This window comes from Scyliorhinus torazame, chromosome 13 (genome assembly GCF_047496885.1).
Source record: "Scyliorhinus torazame isolate Kashiwa2021f chromosome 13, sScyTor2.1, whole genome shotgun sequence".
Lineage (NCBI taxonomy): Eukaryota > Metazoa > Chordata > Chondrichthyes > Carcharhiniformes > Scyliorhinidae > Scyliorhinus > Scyliorhinus torazame.
Genome location: NC_092719.1, coordinates 83,855,147 through 83,868,033, shown reverse-complemented (window position 1 = coordinate 83,868,033; position 12,887 = coordinate 83,855,147). Strand labels below are relative to the sequence as shown.

The following is a 12,887-nucleotide window of genomic DNA, read 5'->3' as shown; positions in this document are numbered from 1 at the left end:
TCACCTCACGGCTTTTAAATTCAATCCCTCTGTTAATTATCGCTAGCACACCATAGGCCTTCTTCACAGCTCTATCCACTTGAGTGGCAACTTTCAAAGATGTATGAACATAGAGCCCAAGATCTCTCTGCTCCTCCACATTGCCAAGAACCCTACCGTTAACCCTGTATTCCGCATTCATATTTGTCCTTCCAAAAAGGACAACCTCACACTTTTCAGGGTTATACTCCATGTGCCACTTCTCAGCTCAGCTCTGCATCCTATCTATGTCTCTTTGCAGCCGACAACAGCCCTCCTCACTATCCACAACTCCACCAATCTTCGTATCGTCTGCAAATTTACTGACCCACCCTTCAACTCCCTCATCCAAGTCATTAATGAAAATCACAAACAGCAAAGGACCCAGAACTGATCCCTGCGGTACGCCACTGGTAACTGGGATCCAAGCTGAATATTTGCCATCCACCACCCCGCTCTGACTTCTATCAGTTAGCCAGTTCGTTATCCAACTGGCCAAATTTCCCACTATCCCATGCCTCCTTACTTTCTGCATAAGCCTACCATGGGGAACCTTATCAAATGCCTTACTAAAATCCATGTACACTACATCCACATGCTTGGTCACCTCCTCAAAGAATTCAATAAGACTTGTAAGGCAAGACCTACCCCTCACAAATCCGTGCTGACTATCCCTAATCAAGCAGTGTCTTTCCAGATGCTCAGAAATCCTACCCCTCCGTACCCTTTCCATTACTTTGCCTACCACCGAAGTAAGACTAACTGGCCTGTAATTCCCAGGGTTATCCCTATTCCCTTTTTTGAACAGGGGCACGACATTCGCCACTCTCCAATCCCCTGGTACCACCCCTGTTGATAGTGAGGACGAAAAGATCATTGCCAACGGCTCTGCAATTTCATCTCTTGCTTCCCATAGAATCCTTGGATATATCCCGCTAGGCCCGGGAGACTTGTCTATCCTCAAGTTTTTCAAAATGCCCAACACATCTTCCATCCTGACAAGTATTTCCTTGAGCTTACCAGTCTGTTTCACACTGTCCTCTCCAACAATATGGCCCCTCTCATTTGTAAATACTGAAGAAAAATATTCGTTCAAGACCTCTCCTATCTCTTCAGACTCAATACACAATCTCCCGCTACTGTCCTTGATCGGACCTACCCTCGCTCTAGTCATCTCATATTTCTCACATATGTGTAAAAGGCCTTGGGGTTTTCCTTGATCCTACCCGCCAAAGAATTTTCATGCCCTCTCTTAGCTCTCCTAATCCCTTTCTTCAGTTACCTCCTGGCTATCTTGTATCCCTCCAGTGCCCTGTCTGAACCTTGTTTCCTCAGCCTTACATAAGTCTCCTTCTTCCTCTTAACAAGACATTCAACCTCTCTTGTCAACCATGGTTCACTCGACCATCTCTTCCCTGCCTGACAGGGACATACATATCAAGGACACGTAGTACCTGTTCCTTGAAGAAGTTCCACATTTCAATTGTGTCCTTCCCTGACAGCCTATGTTCCCAACTTTTGCACTTCAATTCTTGTCTGACAACATCGTATTTACCCATCCCCCAATTGTAAATCTTGCCCTGTTGCACGCACCTATTCCTCTCCATTACTAAAGTGAAAGTCGCAGAATTGTGGTCACTATCTCCAAAATGCTCCCCCACTAACAAATCTTATCACTTGCCCTGTCTCATTACCAAGTACCAAATCCAATATGGCCTCCCCTCTGGTCAGACAATCTACATACTGTGTTAGAAAAGCTTCCTGGACACACTGCACAAACACCACCCCATCCAAACTATTTGATCTAAAGAATTTCCACTCAATGTTTGGGAAGTTGAAGTCACCCATGACTACTACCCTGTGACTTCTGCACCTTTCCAAAATCTGTTTCCCAATCTGTTCCTCCACATCTCTGCTGCTATTGGAGGGCCTATAGAAAACTCCCAACAAGGTGACTGCTCCTTTCCTATTTCTGACTTCAACCTATACTACCTCAGTAGGCAGATACTCCTCAAACTGCCTTTTTGCAGCTGTTATACTATCTCTAATTAACAATGCCACCCCCCACCTCTTTTACCACCCTCCCTAATCTTAATGAAACATCTATAACCAGGGATTTCCAACAACCATTTCTGCCCCTCTTCTATCCAAGTTTCTGTGATGGCCACCACCTCGTCGTCCCAAGTACCGATCCATGACTTAAGTTCACCCACCTTATTCCTGATGCTACTTGCGTTGAAGTATACACACTTCACGGGCAGCATGGTAGCATTGTGGATAGCACAATTGCTTCACAGCTCCAGAGTCCCAGGTTCGATTCCGGCTTGGGTCACTGTCTGTGCGGAGTCTGCACATCCTCCCCGTGTGTGAGTGGGTTTCCTCCGGGTGCTCCGGTTTCCTCCCGCAGTCCAAAGATGTGCAGGTTAGGTGGATTGGCCATGATAAATTGCCCATAGTGTCCAGAATTGCCCTTAGTGTTGGGTGGGGTTACTGGGTTATGGGGATAGGGTGGAGGTGTTGACCTTGGGTAGGGTGCTCTTTCCAAGAGCCGGTGCAGACTCGATGGGCCGAATGGCCTCCTTCTGCACTCTAAATTCTATGATTCGATGAAACCCATCTCCGTGCCTGCAAGTACTCTCCTTTGTCAGTGTTCCCTTCCCCACTGCCTCACTACACGCTTTGGCGTCCTGAATATCAGCTACCTTGGTTGCTGGACTGCAAATCCAATTCCCATTCCCCTGCCAAATTAGTTTAAACCCTCCCGAAGAGTACTAGAAAATCTCCCTCCCAGGATATTGGTGCCCCTCTGGTTCAGATGCAACCCGTCCTGCTTGTACAGGTCCCACCTTCCCCAAAATGCGCTCCAATTAGCCAAATACCTGAAGCCCTCCCTCCTACACCATTCCTGCAGCCACGTGTTCAACTGCACTCTCTCCATATTCCTAGCCTCGCTATCACGTGGCACCGGCAACAAACCAGAGATGACAACTGTGTCTGTCCTGGCTTTTAACTTCCAGCCTAACTCCCTAAACTCGTTTATTACCTCCACACCCCTTTTCCTACCTACGTCGTTGGTACCAATGTGCACCACGACTTCTGGCTGCTCCCCCTCCCCTTAAGGATCCTGAAGACACGATCCGAGACATCCCTGGCACCCGGGAGGCAACATACCTTCCGGGAGTCTCGCTCGCGACCACCGAATCTCCTATCTATTCCCCTAGCCATTGAATCTCCTATTACTATTGCTTTTCTATTCTCCCCCCTTCCCTTCTGAGCCCCAGAGCCAGACTCAGTGCCAGAGGCCTGGCAGCTAGGGCCTTCCCCCGGTCGGTCATCCCCTCCAACAGCATCCAAAACGGTATACTTGTTTTGAAGGGGAACGGCCACGAGGGATTCCTGCACTGCCTGCTTGTTTGTTTTCTTTCCCCTGACTGTAACCCAGCTACTCTTGTCCTGTACCTTGGGCGTGGTTACCTCCCTGTAATTCTTCTCTATAACCCCGCCTGCCTCCCGGATGATCCGAAGTTCATCCAGTTCCAGTTCCCTAACACGGTCTCTGAGGAGCTGGAGTTGGGTGCACTTCCCGCAGGTATAGTCAGCGGGGACACCGGTGGTATCCCTCACCACCCACATCCTACAGGAGGAGCATGCAACTGGCCTAGCCTCCATCCCCTCTTACCTTACAGAATATAGCTGCCCTGTGGACCAAGTGGACCTCCACCCTCCGACTCTGCTCCCAGTCAGATGCACTCTCTGTAAACTCCTGGCTCCCTTCTCGCTCTTTGCGGAAATGTAGGAAACGAAATGAAAGCACCTTGCTTCTTCCTCGCCTAACTCCCTCAGTCACCAAACTCTCACTATGGCACTTAAATGCACCAAATTCAGCACTCCCTCAGTCACAACTCTCACTATAGCACTTAAATGCACCAAATTTAGCACTCCCTCAGTCACCAAACTTGCACTATAGCACTCAAATGCACCAAATTCAGCACTCCCTCAGTCACCAAACTCTCACTATAGCACTCAAATGCACCAAATTAATCACTGTGCAAACAAAATCTGCACTGTAGGTGGATCACTTTTATACTGTGAATCTAGCCTCTGAAAACTGGCCTAATCCAATTAGCTAATTAACAAGCTCCAGCTGCAAGTACCTACAATAGAACCTTTGTTTAAAGCTGATTGAAAATTCACCTTCTAAACCAAACGGCAATTTTTAAGTTAATTAACTAAATAAAAGAAAGACTAGACTTTAGATAAAAATGAACCCTTATACTCCCTCAGTCACCAAACTCTCACTATAGCACTCAAATGCACCAAATTCAGCATTCAGTGCAAACCTCAGCACTCAGTGCATTTCCATTTATTTCCTTTTCTTTTCATGTACTTAATAATCTGTTGAGCAGATAAATTCTTTCTGCTCGCAGAAAAATTATTTTCACTGTACCTTGGTACACGTGGCAATAAACAAAATCCAATCCAAGACCTGGGAGCAGAGTCCGCGAAGAAGAGGGCGAGTTTTAATAGGGTCAAGTCAGCACTGTACAAGAAGGGCGTCAAGTTTGGACTACTGTACCCGGCTTACCTATGAGGACCGGGAGTTGTACTTTGGCTCGGCGAAGGAGGCAGCGGACTTTATGAAGGAGAATGGACTGGCAGGAGGAGGACCTTGAACTTTGATTGAGGAGAACTGAACTATGTTTTGAAAAACCCTGGGTTTATGCTGTTTGGATTCCTTCGGTTTTTTTCTGTTCTTAGGTTCTGTTTGGGGTTAGGTCGGTTTGCAGTGCTTTGTTAAGGGATGAGGGGTGGGTCTCTTGTGTTTGGACCTAGGGAGGGATTGTTTGTTTGTTTTTACTTCTTGCCTTTGTTTTGACTGTTTGCACTAAGCGGGGGCAAGGGAATCAGTGGGGGATAGGATGCTAGGCACCATGTGCGCGGCCTGCCAGGCTAGCTGGGCGGGCTAGTTCACGGAAGCAAAGTGGGGGGAGAGCTGAAGATCAATGTGGGGGGGAATGGAGGGGGAGAAATTGCTGATGGGGAGGCGACTTTCAAAGTGGAGGGAGGAGGAGGTTGATGATGGTAGTTTCCCGAGGGTGGACCAGGGGAGGTGGGGGGCATGGGCTGCAGACTGGCCTAGGAGAGGTTATGGTTGATTTTTGGGGGGGGGGGGCGATTGCCTCCCCAACAGGCTGGTCACGTGGAACGTTCGGGGACTGAATGGGACAGTCAAAACGGCCCATGTGTTCGCGCTCTTGAGGCAACTGAACGCAGATGTGGTCATGTTGCAGGAGACGCGTCTGAAGGTGGGGGATCAGATAAGGTTAAGGAAGGGATGGGTTGGTCAGGTGTTCCATTCGGGCTTAGACTTTAAAACGAGGGGCGTGGCAATCTTGGTTAATAAGCGGGTGGCATTCGAGGTGGGAATATAGAAGCGGACCCACTAAGTAGATATGCTCTGGTTAGTGGAAGCTCGAGGGAATGGACGTGGTGTTGGTAAATATATATGCCCTGAACTGGGATGATGAGTTTGTTAGACGGGTGCTTGGGAAGATCCCAGACCTAGATTCACATCGACTGATTATGGGGGGAGATTTCAACACAGTTCTGGATCCAAGGCTGGACTGGTTGAGTTCTAGGTCTGGGAAGGTATCAGCTATGGCAAGGGAGCGCATGGTGGGGTGGATCCATGGAGATTTGGGAGGCCGAGGAGTAAGGAGTTTTCATTCTATTCCCATGTGCATAAGGTGTATTCTCGGATAGACTTCTTTGTGATGGACAAACGCTGCTGGCTGAGGTGGTAGATGCTGAATATTCAGGAATAGTGGTGTCAGACCACGCCCCGCACTGGGTGGACATGCAAGTAAGCAAGGGAAAGGCCCAGCGCCCGCAATGGAGGTTGGATATGGGGTTAATAGCGGAGGAGGAGGTATGTGGGCGGGTGAGGGAGGCCATTCAGATCAATGACACGGGTGAGATTTTGGCGGGGGTGGTATGGGAGGGTCTGAAGGCGGTTATTAAGGGGGAATTCATCTCAATTCGGGCCCATAAGGAAAAGACTGAACGGGCGGAGTTGGACAGATTGGTAGGCGAAATTTTACAGGTGGGCAGGAGGTATGCGGAATCTGGATGACGGGCTTTTGACGGGGTGTCAGAGACTGCAGCTGGAATTTGGGCTCCTGTCTACAGGTAAGGCAGAGGGACAGCTGAGGAGGATAAAGGGTATGAATATGGGGAAAAACCAGCAGGATGAAGCAATTTCTGGGAGGGCTGGAGTTCCCGACGATAGACGAGGGGTTGGTGGAGGATTTGGGAGCCATAATTGGGCTTGGGGAGGTTATAGATGGGTTGGGGGTAAAGCAACCGGGTAAAGCCCTGGGACCAGACGGATACCCGGTTGAGTTTTATAAAAAGTTTTCCGGACTGTTGAGGCCGCTCCTGGTAAAGGCTTTTAATGAGTTAAAGGAGTGCTCCCCCCAACGCTTTCGCAAGCATCGATATCCCTTATTTTGAAGCGGGATAAGGATCCGGAGAGCTGTGGCTCAAACAGGCCAATCTCCCTGTTAAATGTAGATGCAAAATTGCTGGCAAAGATCTTGGGCACACGCATAGAGGATTGTATTCCAGGGGTAATAGGGGATTTGTTAAGGGGTGACACCTGACGTCCAACATTAGGTGGTTCCTAAATTTAATAATGATGCCTGAGGAGGGGCGCGAGGTCGAGATGGTGGTGGCCATGGATGCAGAAAAGGCTGTTGATCGAGTGGAGTGGAAGTACTTGTGGGATGTTCTGGGAGGGTTTGGGCAGGGATTTGTGAATTGGGTCCGGTTGCTATATCCGACATCGGTGGCGAATGTAAGGACAAACTAGGTTCAATCAGAATATTTTAGTCTGTGCTGGGGGCGAGACAGGAGTGTCCACTCTCCCCACTACTGTTTGCCCTGGCCCTAGAACCTTTGGCAAAGGCGCTGAGAGCATTGAGCATTTGGTGGGAATAGTGAGAGGGTGTGGGGAACATAGGGTCTCGCTTTATGCGGTGGACTTGCTCCTTTATATAACAGACCCGCTATGGGGATACTGGAGGAATTTAGTCAGTTCTCAGGTTACAAACTGAATATGGGCAGCAGAGAGATTTTTTGTGATCCAGGCAAGGGGGCAGGAGAGAAGACTGAGGGCGATGGCGTTCAAAGTGGTGGGAGGGAGATTTAGGTACCTGGTGATTCAAGGGGCTGGGGTCAGCTTCATAAACTAAATTTGGCCGGGTCGATTGAGCAAATGAAAGGGGACTTCCGTAGGTGGGACATGCTCCCACTGTCACAGGCGGGGAGGGTACAGACTGAAAATGACAGTCCTCCCAAGTTTGCTGTTCGTGTTTCAGTGTCTTCCAATCTTCATCCCCAAGGCATTTTTTTGGGAAGATGAATGCCGCAATCTCTGGTTTTAATATAGTCTGGGAGAGCCCCGAGGATGAAGAAGTTCCCTCTTGAACAGGGGAGCCGGGAGGGGGGCTTGGCCCCTCTGAACTTTATTAATTACTACTGGACGGCTAAAATATCGATGAGTAGTGGAGGAGAGGCCGGTGTGGGTGCGAGTGGAGGCAGCATCTTGCAACGGCACGTGTCTGAAGGTTTTGTTAACGGCACCTTTGCCGTTCTCGCTGGGGTGGTACTCCACAAGCCCAGTGGTAGTGACAGCCCTGAGAGTGTGGGAGTAATGGAGGCAGTACATTAGACTGTGGTCACCGATTTGTGATAATCATCGGTTCGCTTTGGGGGGCTGGACAGGGGCTTCACGAGGTGGAAGCAGGCAGGGATTGAGAGATTTTGGGACCTCTTTATTGAGGAGGGTGTCCCGAGCCTGGAGGAGCTCGAGGAGGAGTTTGAATTACTGGGTGGAAATGGGTTCCGGTACCTGCAGGTACAGGATTTTGTCCGGGAGACGGGTCCCGAGCTTTCATCGCCTCCCACTAAGGGAACTACAGGATAAGGTGTTGTCTAAATCAGGGGTTGGGGAGATGAGGGTCTCGTAAATGTAGAAGGAACTGATGAAGCGGGAAGGGGTTCCAATTGGGGATGTGAAGAGGAAGTGGGAGGAGAGTTGGAAGTTGGGTTATGGTAGAAGGCCCTGAGGAGAGTCAATGCATCCTCATCGTGTGCCAGGCTTAGCCTGATCCAGTTCAAGGCGATCCACATGACTCATAAGACTGTGGCCCGGATGAGTAGGTTTTTTGAGGACAGGTGTGGGTGGTGTGTGGGAAGTCCTGCAAATCATGTACATATGTTTTGGGCATGTCCAAGGCTGAGGGGATTTTGGCAGGGATTTTCAGATGTCATGTCAGAGGTCCTGGAAGGGAGGGTGACTCCGAGCCCACAGATGGCAATATTTGGAGTGTCGGAAGATTCGGGAGCCATGGGGGGGGGGAGAGAGGCTGACGCTTTGGTCTTTTCCTCCCTGGTGGCCCGGAGACGGATTTTACTAGGGTGGAGCCTCCAAATTGGGGGATTTGGGTCAGTGACATGGCAGGGGTTCTTAGGCTAGAGAAAATTAAGTTTGCCTTAAGGGGTTCGTTACAGGGGTTTGCTCGGAGTTGGCAGCCTTTCATCGACTTCTTCAAGGAAAATTGACCGTCCGGTGGGGGAGGGGAGGGAGGTGGAGGCATGAAAATGACGATATTAAGGGCAGGGAATCCAATGTATGGGTAGTTAGGGTTTAGGGCTGGGGGAGTTGGGTGTGTTATTGTGGGGGGTTTTGCGTGTGTTGGATCTCTCTGTTTAAAAGATTATAATGTTAAAATTATAAATGCCTCAATAAAATATTTTCTAAAAAAAAAACTCCTGTAGATTCGATCTGAGACATCCCTGACCCTGGCACCCAGGAGGCAACATACCTTATGGGAGTCTTGTTTGCGACCACAGAATCTCCTATCCGTTCCCCTAACTATTGAGCCTCCTATCACTATCGCTTTTCAATTCTTCCCCCCTTCCCTTCGGAGCCACAGCGCAGGCTCAGTGCCAGAGATCTGGCCGCTATGGCTTTCCCCTGGTAGGTCGTGTCGTCTCTTCTCACAGCATCCAAAACAGTATACTTGTTTTGAAGGGGAACAGCCACGGGGGATCCCTGCACTGTCTGTGCATTCCCTTTCCTTCCCCCGACTGTATCCCAGCTACCCTTGCCCTGAACATTGGGTGTGGCTACCTCCCTGTAACTCCTCCCTATCACCCCCTCTGCCTCCTGGATGATGTGAAGTTCCTCCAGCTCGCTAATGCAGTCTGAGGAGCTGTAGTTGCGTGCACTTCCCCCGGAAGTGGGACATGCTTAGGAAATCAGAAGCACAAAGTCCTTGTTTACGATTCCCTTAAGGTTAATGTGCAGGTTCAATCGGCAGTTAAGAAGGCAAATGCAATGTTAACATTCATGTCAAGAGGGCCAGAATATAAGACCAGGGATGTACTTCTGAGGCTGTATAAAGCTCTGGTCAGACCCCATTTGGAGTATTGTGAGCAGTTTGTGGAACATAGTGTCTAAGGAAGGATGTGCTGGCCTTGGAAAGGGTCCAGAGGAGGTTCAGAAGAATGATCCCAGGAATGAAGAACTTGTCATATGAGGAATGGTTGACGACTCTGGGTCTGTATTCGTTGGAGTTTAGAAGGATGAGGGGGTATCTTATTGAAACTTACAGGATACTGCAAGGCCTGGATAGAGTGGACGTGGAGAGGATGCTTCCACTTGTAGGAGAAACTAGAACCAGAGGATACAATCTCAGACTAAAGGGACGATCCTTTAAAACTGAGATGAGGAAGGATTTCTTCAACCTGAGGGTGGTGAATCTGTGGAACTCTTTACTGCAGAAGGCTGTGGAGGTCAAATCACTGAGTGTCTTTAAGACCGAGATAAATAGGTTTTTGATTAATTAGGGGATCAGGGGTTATGGGGAGAAGGCAGGAGAATGGGGATGAGAAAATATCAGCCATGATTGAATGGCGGAGTAGACCCGATGGGCCTAATTCTGCTCCTATGTCTTATGGTCTTATGGGTGTAGTCAGTGGGGACACTAGTGGTGTCCCTCACTACCCACATCCTACAGGAGGTGCATGCAACTGCCCTCGCTTCCATCCCCTCTGACCTGAATTCCCAAAGAGATTTAAAAGGAAAAAAGAATGAAAGATTAAACACCCGTTAGGCCTTTAAAAAAATATATACTGCTGCTCCGTACAGGGCTAAATCGCTGGCTTTGAAAGCAGACCAAGGCAGGCCAGCAGCACGGTTCAATTCCCGTACCAGCCTCCCCGAACAGGCGCCGGAATGAGGCAACTAGGGGCGTTTCACAGTAACTTTATTTGAAGCCTACTTGTGACAATAAGCGATTTTCATTCATTTCCTCTCTCAAGTGAACCCTCTAAAATTAGTGATTCTGCTGAATGATACAAATATAGTTTGCTGGCCCCCCCCCCCCCCCCCGCCCAAACCCCCCCCCCCCCCCCCCCCCCCCCCCCAAAACAGCTCTTACCTTACAGAATGTAGCTGAGATTCTGCCCTGTGAACCAGCTGGAACTCCGACTCTGCTCACAGTCAGCTGTACTCTTTGTAAATTCCCGGCTCCCCTCACGCTCTTTGAGGAAATATAGGAAATTAAAGGAGCACCTTGCTCCCTCCTCACCTAACTCCCTCCGTCATCGAACCCCCACCGTAGCACCCTAATGCAGCCCAAAGTCAGCACTCCAGTGCAAAAAAACAGCAGTGGAGAAATCGGGAGGGAGGAAGCAATGGAGAAATCGAGAGGGAAGGTGCAACCGGCAGGGACTCTACTTCACTCTACTTCCTGTCCTTCAGCCAATTTTGGATTCAGTGTGCCACTTTAATCCATAATTTCCATCTCCCCTGTGGAGGTCCCCTCCTTTCCGATGGATAATCGGTATTGTATTTAAAATGAACTTGTCTACAATTTAGTTTTTAGATCTTGCTTAATTTGGTCAGTAAACCATTGCCAATTCCATTGATTGTTTTGCATATTTGTGTGTACAGAGCTGATGTTTAAATATCCTAGGTTTTGGGGAATGGAAAAGTCCCAGCCTCTGCCTATTTCAATAGTTTCAACTTGTGCCAGTTGTTAGTGCTGTGTCAGACTGTTGCAGACCCAAACCTCACCACAAATTATATAATTGCGAGTGACACTTCAGAACCAGAGGACTGCTGCTGTTAGGAGGCATCTGAATATTCAATAGAGGTTCGTCTGCCACCCAGAGATTTGACCCATTCCCCGACTCTCCGGATTCTCTCCAGTTATACAGCTAACTGATGAGATTGTATGTAGTTGTAGAAACATTTTTTTTTACAATAACTAGTGTAAAACAGTAACCGTTGAATAATTCAGATCAGGAAATGACATACTGCATGTTAACCGAATGGTTATGTAAAAATAAACCACAACAAAAGCAACATTCTTGCAATTGTTTAATGTTATGTCCAAATTAGGTTATAATTCAGTAATGTGGGGCAGCATGGTGGTGCAGTGGATAGCACTGCTGTCTCACTGCGCTGAAGTCCCAGGTTCGATCCTGGCTCTGGGTTACCGTCAGTATGGAGTTTGCACCTTCTCCCCGTGTTTGCGTGGGTTTCACTCCCACAACCCGAAGATGTGCAGGGTAGGTGAATTGGCCGTGCTAAATTGCCCCTTAATTGGAAAAAATGAATTGGGTACTCTAAATTTATATTAAAAAATAATTCAAAAAATCGAAATTATTACTGTCTGCCTCACATTCTCCTCGTGTCTGCGTGGGACCGCCCCCACAACCCAAGAATGTGCAGGATAGGTGGATTGGCCACACTAAATTGCCCCTTATTTGGAAAAAAAATAATTGGGTACTCTAAATTTATATTTTTGTTAATTACTGTCTGTCTCAGCAGTAACATACATTCACGTGGCATTTTCTATTCACAACTTGTGCAATTTGTTTATTCTTCCACAGGATGTGGGTGGTGCTTTCAACAGTGAAGGAACGGCGACATATTTCCAAGTCCAGATAGTACGTGGCCTGGAGGAGATCTTGCAGGTAGTGGTGTTTTCATGTGTCTGCTGTGTCCCATGTGTCTGTTGCCTTTGTCCGTCTAGGTGTTCAAGATTGTAGGTTTGGAAGGTGCTTTCAAAAGAGACTTGGTGAGTTGCTGTAGTGCATCTTGCAAGGTGTGGATGGGCTGCCAGTCAAGTGGGCCGGTTTGTCCTGGGTGTTGTTGAGCGTCTTGAGTTTGTTGGAGCTTCAAGTGGAAAGTATTTCATCATACTCCTGACTTGTGCCTTGACAGAGTTTGGAGAGTTAAGAAGTGACACAAGCCTCCCGTAACAGCCTCCCCGAACAGGCGCCGGAATGTGGCGACTAGGGGCTTTTCACAGTAACTTCATTTGAAGCCTACTTGTGACAATAAGCGATTTTCATTTCATTTCATTTCATATAAGTGGAGTACTTTACAGGGTCAACAGGATTGGGTGTGTCATTGTCATTTTCGGTGCCCACGTCAAATAGCAATTGCAAACCTGACATCTCTGCTGAAATTGCGAACAGTGGAGTTATTAAACACATCCTCATTGGCAAGTCATTTCTATTTGATGGTTATTTAACCCTGCTGGATGGCGTGATGCAGGGACATATGTCAAAAGCAATCCAAATTGCAGAATAAATTAGTTGATTCTGTAGAATTTGACTATTTTCTTTTTGGAGGGAAGTAGGTTAGAGCCAAGTAGGACAGGAGCAAAGAATGTTCCAATTGTCAGAACCATTCCGAAGATCCACAGCTGCTGCCAGATCTGCTGAGTTTTACCAGCATTTTCTGTCTTCTACCCATCATATTCCTTGTTTTTGTACTTTCCTCCCTC

The 12,887-nt window shown here is 48.2% G+C and overlaps 1 protein-coding gene across 4 annotated transcripts in view; it reads left to right on the top strand.

Annotated features, from left to right (window-relative positions):
- usp44 (ubiquitin specific peptidase 44) overlaps nucleotides 1-12,887 on the top strand; it is a 94,760-nt gene that overhangs the window by 15,789 nt on the left and 66,084 nt on the right. The window contains exon 2 of one of the 4 annotated variants that reach the window (XM_072471914.1): nucleotides 11,986-12,069. The exons of the other annotated variants lie outside the window; for them this stretch is intronic. The gene's annotated coding sequence lies outside the window, so the exon portion shown is untranslated. The remainder of the gene's footprint in view (nucleotides 1-11,985; nucleotides 12,070-12,887) is intronic. 4 annotated transcript variants of the gene reach the window in all.